The sequence below is a fragment of the Micropterus dolomieu genome, linkage group LG04, assembly GCF_021292245.1.
Source record: "Micropterus dolomieu isolate WLL.071019.BEF.003 ecotype Adirondacks linkage group LG04, ASM2129224v1, whole genome shotgun sequence".
Lineage (NCBI taxonomy): Eukaryota > Metazoa > Chordata > Actinopteri > Centrarchiformes > Centrarchidae > Micropterus > Micropterus dolomieu.
In genome coordinates this window covers 29,931,658-29,939,346 of record NC_060153.1, presented here as the reverse complement: position 1 = coordinate 29,939,346, position 7,689 = coordinate 29,931,658, and positions in this window count along the sequence as shown.

The window sequence follows — 7,689 nt, the reverse complement described above, 5'->3', positions numbered from 1 at the left end:
TGGAAGATGTAGAAACTCTGGCCCTTGCTGCCACTCTGAATGGGCATCAAGTTCCTTTGGTCCAGCTCCTCGAGTGATAATGTCGGCTATATTGAGTGGTCCAGGGATCCACCACCAGTCCTGTAGCCATGTGCTTTCTTGGATTTCTCCAATTCTATTAGCGAAGAAAGTCTGAAATCCATAGCTTTCACGCTGGATAGCTCCAAGAACAGTCTGACTGTCTAACAAATGGTACCACCTTTTTATCTGGATCTGGGTATGCTGTTCAAAGTACTTTTTCAGGCAGCTTGCAAAAACTGCACCACAAAGTTCTGCTTTGACCGCATCCCCCTTCTGGTCTAGAGGTGTCAGTTTTGCTTTTGACTCCACTAGTCGAATTGTTAACTGTTTGTTGCAGTTCCACCGCAGGTAGAGGACAGCACCATAGGAGCTTTCACTGCCATCTGAAAAAGTGACAGCGACTGGTTCAGTTGTTGCCTTTGGTGGAGTAAGGGCTCTTGGGAACCTTACTTTGCTTAGCTGGACGTACTCCTCAATAATTCCAATTGCATCCTTGCGGAGCTCATCTGACAGAGGAAGGTCCCATGTGTCCTTGACCATGCTGCACTTTGGTTTTGCCTCTTGGAATGCCCTTCGGACTAAGATAGCCCCTTTTTGCTTTGATGGTGTTGTCAGCCCAACTGGTCGTACCAGCAACTTGACTCAACAGTTCACGTCTTGTCAGCGGGTCTGGTGTCTGTGCTCGTACTTGTTCTAGCAGCAAGTCTTGCCCAAGTCTCATCTTTTTCTTTCGCCTGGAGAAGTTGACCCTCACCATGACATGCAACATGTCTTCATCCACCATGTAGCCGAGACCGAGCGCCTTGTTGTCTTCCTCCTTAAGCTGGTTCGGCAGGACAACAATATTTGGTGACGCCTTTTCTCTTTCTCCTTTACCTTTACCTGAAAGGACCCAAGGCTTCAGTGCAAACCCTCCTGCTTTTAGAATAAGCTCCACATTCTTTGTGATGACTTCGAGTCTTTCACGGCAGTTGTGGGATGTCAAGATGTCATCGACGTAGCTGTGCTCATGTAATACTTGGCATTCATCTGGGAGGTGGCTGAATTGAGGCAGGTTAGCTGTCTCCCTCATAACAAGTTGTGCTATGCAACCTGCCGGCTTGTCCCCGATATTCACTCTGGTTACGGCATACTGTTCTAGCTCATCACCCTCTGAATCACGCAACAAGAACCTGTGTAGATGGACTTCCCTCTCCTCGAGCCACACAGAATTGTACATTTTTCGCTCTCCTAGAACGGCGAACGAGCCTTGGCGGAACTTGAGGACGGCTCGGATCGGGTTGAGAACGTCAGGGCCTTTCATTAGAAAGTCATTGAGACTTTGGCCTTTGTACTTCTGACTGCTGTTCCAGACAAGCCTTACCGGAGTTGTAACAGAGTGGGGGTTGGGTGCGATAAGATGACTAATATACCAGACAGGTCCATTCCAGTTGGTTAGATCCTCTTTGGTCAGCTTTTTTGCAGCCCAGCGGTCAACCATTTCGTGGACTTGAGCACCATAGGCTTTTTTTCCACTGCGGTTCTTTGGCGAGCTGTCTCTCTGTTCTGAGGAAGGTTGCCTCCACTGCTTTTCTGTTGTTTGGCAATGTAGATGGGTCCATGAGCCATGGATATCTTGCATGCCAGTGTGGACTATCACTGTGGTCATCAGCACCAACATAAGTCAGGCCACCCTTTACAACTTCCAGCTCCCTTTCTTCAGCCAGAGTCATTTCTTTGCCACCAGGTTGTCAACTGCTGCAGCGACATCCTCCACATTTTGGGGTGCAGGGGGCGCCAATGCTATCCCATCTCCACCATTCAACAAAATCCTGAGTGGTAATAGCAGAACAAGAAGACTTGATGGTAGGTTTGTCGCAAATATGTTCCTCATACATCAATGCTGCTGTTCTCATTGACCTGGCGAAGTGCGCTCTGGACTGGTGTGCTGTAATTGTAGCCTCTTCAAACAGACCAGGGTGTGTCCCTGCAATTGTCTTTCCCAATGGCCCATCCCAACGGTGCGTATTTTCTGTGGGACCAGTTGCCCTTCCTTATGGCTTATCAAAAGCTGTATCTGTCTTGGTCTCACAAGTTCATTTTGGGGGACATCTGGAAAGAACTTTTGGAGTCTTTTGGCTGTCACATGTTTGTGGATATTTGCAATGCTGTGCAAACCATAGCAGAGGAGTTGGTGGGATCTGAAGTTGCCTTGCTCTGTGTGGACCCGGATCTTTAGGAGGTACCGTTTTGTGGTAACTTGAACTTTCATTCCTCCCACACCGTGGACAACAAGGGTTATGGCTTCACTTCTGAGGTTCAAACGATCAGCTGCATCATGAGTTATATAATTTGTATCCGATGCCAGGTCGATCAAAGTCCCAACTTTCTGTCCTGCATTGGCCGTGACCTCTAAGAGCATCATGATGACTGCCACTCCACAATTCCATTCTCTGCTAGAAGACTGGGTTGGTTGGACACAAGAGAGGTTCTGGCTATAGTGTTACAAAAGGCATTGCGACACTTCTCTGCAAGTTCAGGTGAGAGGCTTTTAATGAACTCTTTTTGGGCTTGGGTGTAACGCTCTCTTGTGTCACCTCCCACTTTGCTGTTGTTGGACCTCTGGACGACATTCGCTTTGGACGTATCAGCTCTCGGGCAAAGATAATAGTGGTGTTCTGCAGCACGCTGTTCTCTGCAGTCAGGCCTCTTGCACAGAAACTCTGATTTACAACAGTCACCTTCATTGTGAACCTCCAAGCATGTTTTGCAGGCTCCCAGCTTCCTGACAGCATCTCTTTTCTCTGACAGCTTAAGCGTGCGAAACTTTTGGCAGATGTATAGCCTTTTCTTATGCTTGCCGTCTCCGCAGACCACACATCATTGAGCCTGGTTGCTCAGTTGGGTGGAAGTTCTGGTTCGAGCTTGCTGAGGTACAGGTTTTGGTTTTGGTTCCTCCTCTCTCAGTTGGTCCAGCTTCTCATAGATGGCTTCTTGACCTTGAAGAAACTTGAGGAGGTAGTCAAATCGCTTGTCTTCTTCAGCTTCATCACCTTTGCAAGCTACATGAAGAAGCCATTCCTTCTTCAGGCCATCAGGAAGTTTACTCTCTATTGTTTTTGTTACAAGAGGGTTCTTTATAGCACCAGTCTTGCCAAGCTCATTCAGATCGACCAGGGCTTTTTCTACAGATTGGATGAGCTCAACAATCCTCCTGGGCTGGTTACCTTTAACTGCTGGGAGTCTTTGGAGCTCTTCTACTATCTCAAGGGCTATAGTTGTCTTATTTCCAAAGCGGTTCTCCAAAACCCGGAAAACCTCCTCAGCAGTTGTATAAGTTTTAAGGCGGAGGTCTCGTATTGTCTTCTCATCCACACTGTCGAGAAGTTGGAACTTTTTAATCTCTTTGGATCCAGTAGGTTCTCCCTGCATCTGAAGTGCTTCCCAATCTTTTTTCCACCGGTGAAACTCTCGGCGGATGCCAGAAAACTTTGGGAGGGCAGCTGGCTTTAATTTAATTGCTGGTGTGGTCACACGACTGATTGAAGTAGTACTTAATCTGCTGGTTTCTTCTCTGACGTGTGCCCCTATAAAGTCTGCTTGTCTTATTGTGAGTTTTGGCAGCATGGTTTCAAGGCCTTTGATACGACTTTGGAACTGTTGTTGCTCTGCTGGAGGGGCCCAGCACTTCCAATGTTTATGCACCTCCTTCGCAGCCTTCACAAGTTTCTCTAGTTGCTCGATCATGAAGAGATAAGCATCTAGGTTTTTACTTGGGTCCACAGCTCCCACGTTTTCTGCTTGCGACTCTGCTGTTGTAATTGCTTGTGTCAGTTCATATTCCCCGAAATTGGCCCACAATGTCTTTTGTATGAGGTCCTTTAGCTCTTGCAGTTTTTTCTCACACTCATTGGCTGTTTTGACCAAATCCTTCTTTTTCTGCTCACTCAACTCCTCTGCATCAGAGTTTTCCTCAATACATTGCTCCTCTACATCATCGTTGGCTTCCAGGACTTTGCCAGCTTCTGCAGTGAGCTTCTTAAAAATGTCTCTGAGCTCCTCTTCTGACATCATTGTATGCATTCGTAGCACATTATTGGCCAGACGGGAAAACTGACGCTTCGCTGATGTCCTTGCGGTCTTTAGCTGCTCCAACAGTAATGAATCAGCCATTTCAATCACGACAACAGAGCGGGAACAGTCTTTATTTGTCTCTATGGACACTTGTCTCACTTTTCTGGTCCTTCTCCAGTCTTGAGACCGGTTTTTCACTGTCAAGTTGTGAAAAATCGGCTCTGTTGACTGCTATCCCCAGTCTTTCATACCAAAAGCACTTATGTTACTCTTTTCCTGTTCCGCAATGCATCCAGTGCTCCTCCGGCAAGTGGCATGTCCCGTTGTTGTAGAGGCCGATAGGCCCCAGTCTTTCAAACCCCGTGAATTCTTTCCCTTCGGACAGGCTTTTCCTGAAGGCATGTTCTTCTCCTACGATGATCATTGGGTTTGCTACGAACGGTACAATCTTTCCTAGTACTTTTCTTTTTGACATTCCATGCCCCAAAATGTCTTTGGCACATCCAATTCTTGGGGGAAATGCTCTCAACCATTTGTTCTGTATTTTCTTCCACACTACCATAGGTGTCATATTCTTCTTTGTAGTATAATTGACAGTGATCCTCCCATCCTGGGACCCCTTGGCAATGCTGTCTGGCTAGACTTACGGTACATGTGGTGCTGGCTTTGTCGCATGTTATGCTCCAGGGTCTTGGGCTCACAAAGGGCATCGGCCTACTCCATATGCCTGGCCATATTGTTATGGAGTATACTGTTGCAATGTATTGATACTTCACCCAGTAGTTGTTTGATTGTGAGAGGCAAGGTATCACCCACTGCTCCATTTCTGCTTGCTCCAAACCCCACCAGGTTGAGTCTGTACTCCGTGCATGTCCCTCTGTCCAGGCTTGCAGCACTCCCTTAACCGTTTTGTTACTTCTTATCCCACTACAGTCGTGAATCCATTCTCCCCAGCCTTTGTTTCGGACCTGGTTTATTGGACAGCGAGGTGACTTTCCATTGCTTTCATATGCCGTACCTTTCAGCCACACATTGGTCGTTTTTTTTTTTTTTTTGGGAAATCCCCTTTCGGTGCCAAAACCAGTTCTTCTGGTGTGTGGGCTTTTTGGACATACATGTCTGTTTGGTATGGTCCCTTAAGACCCAAGCCCGTCCATGCGTACCCGGCAGGGAAACTCCCCACAAAGTGCTGCAATGGTGTTATCCATAACCAGGGCAGGGTTTCATTGAGCCAATTTTCATGGAATGCATTGGGTACGCTGCCATAATCTCCTTTATCGGTCATAAACCAGGGCTTTGTGGCTGGGGTAACTATAAAGTAGTTCTGGGTCTCACAGACATTCCAGAAGCACCATGCCAGTAGCGTTAGCTGTTTCTTCACAGAATCCTTGGTGATGTTTCTCAGTCGCTCCTGGTGCTGGTTTCCGCTGGGATTGAAGTCTTGGTCTAGTAGTCTCATTGTTGTTCCATGTAACGGTATGCGATAAGTGATTGGGCTCTATCTGGTATTGGGGTAGTTGGCATTGCAGGAGTGGTTGATGCTGGGCTTTGGGTGGAGTTGTCGTTGTTCGTGGCGTTATTTTGGCATTGGATCCTCCTGTTCCTTCTCCTGGGCTTTTGTCTCTTACTGTGCTCACAAGTGAGTGTGTAATACCCCCAAATTGCCCATTTTGGGAATACCGTTAGGCAGGTGTTCATTTCATGCAGGGCCTGGGAAAACTACCTCTTTTTCTCAATAGCCATGGTTTTCTAATCCTGGAAATGGTCTGCAGCCCCACGTGCAATACCATCCCGGTTCCCCAGATTCTGCGCGTATCCATGTATATTTTACATTCTTAGCCTCCTTCTTCTGTAACTGCAGCATTCATAGCATGACTCCTTCATCCCCTGCAAGTTGCAGATCTTCTGTGCCTTGATATTTTTTTTTTTGTTGTAGTGATATTTTGGAATGCTTCGGTGTCTTTTAAAGTTTCCAGCCTCTCTGTGATGTTAGAGATTCGATTCTTGTCCCATACCTTCAAGATGTTCCTTGGCCTCTCCCCGTCTTCCCCTGATGTGGTTACTCGTCCTTCCAAGAGTGCCTTATACATGGACGAGGGGTATTTGAGTTTTGGGTCCAGCCCTCGTTGCACCCACTTCCAAGAGGTGACAATGACGTAGCTTGGCTCAGGCAGAGGTCCCCCTGCGAATTCCCATGATGTTTCTGTTCTGGCCATAAGGTCTCTGCAAGCTTTCCAGTAGTCCGTCCAGGCCCCCTAGTTTGTGCGAGTTCGACCTACAGGGGCCCTCACTGATGTTCTGCGGTACCTTCTGTGGGCTCTATTAAGAGTACCATCAGCAGTGCTCAGGCATCATGCTTGAACCCCGTCGTATGTAATATCCGTACAACGGATCACCAATAGGGGTCAAGTATGGACCTCTTCTTCTTTCCAGGGGTCTGAGAAGTAGGTCCTGATTCTCAATCACATAGCATTCAGGATCCTTTTCTCTGTGAGTTAGTTGTCAGGATGCATCTCCGGGCCATTAGTCCAGATTCTTCCCTGTCCTAAACATATATCAACGTAGGTGCCTTGCAGTGCTTCAGCATTGTTGGGTCCCCATCTTATCCTGAGCAGGCATCCGTTAACTGCTACGTGGACTGTGTTCAATATCCAAGGGGAGGATTCTGGTCATGTGGGCACTGGCTGGAACCTCCACCTCTTCTCATAGGGCCGACAGTTCTGTAGGTGTACCACGTCTTTTAGCACTTCCTTGTGTAGCGCTTTTCCTGAAATGGATAGGTTGACATGCCGCGCCTACTCTTGGTTGCTACAGAGATACCCTCCAGAGCCATTGTAGAACCCAGTGGCCTCAATCTCTTCTCGGCCAGTCCAGCTATATCACATCATTTGACATTCTTAGAAACAGTGTGTTATTTGTTTGGAAATACACATTAGTGGTAAATTTATCTATTTCAGCTCCTTTCTTTCTTTGATTCCTCGGCATTGTTGACAGTCAGCTTCTTTTCTCCCTTCTTTAACTTACTTTTTTTGTGGAGCTTTATCTTTTGGTTTCCTACCTCCAGACAATGAACGTTGGAACCACGCCCTGAGGCATTTTGCGGGTACTTCCTTATCTGTCGTTGGGGTGATGACTTTTGGCTCTGCCGTCTCCTCTGTGACTTCGAAGTCCGCCCCTTCTGAGTATACTCCCTTAAATGGCAACACGACCATCCGGACAATTATCTTAACTTTCATGGTTTGGTCCGGCCTTATGGGCATATCTACCTGTCCTGCCACTCCTCCTTGTACTTGCATTACCCCATTCCTGTACCATCCCTCTGGAGTGATGTAATACTCCGCCTTTTTTCACTTTGCTTTTGCCCCTGAGTTTCCCCAGGAGTCAATGCTGGTAACAGTAGTACAGATTTGTACATCTGGCCCCTTCTTCTTTTGGTACCTCTGGTAACTCCTCTGTTGGGATGTCAGTATTTTTCACCACCTCCTCAATCAGTTTACCCCAAATCCGTTTTCTTCCCAGATGGTGAGGTCTTCTTTTAGGGCTTGTGCACAGCAGTAACTATCCGTTATTACTGTT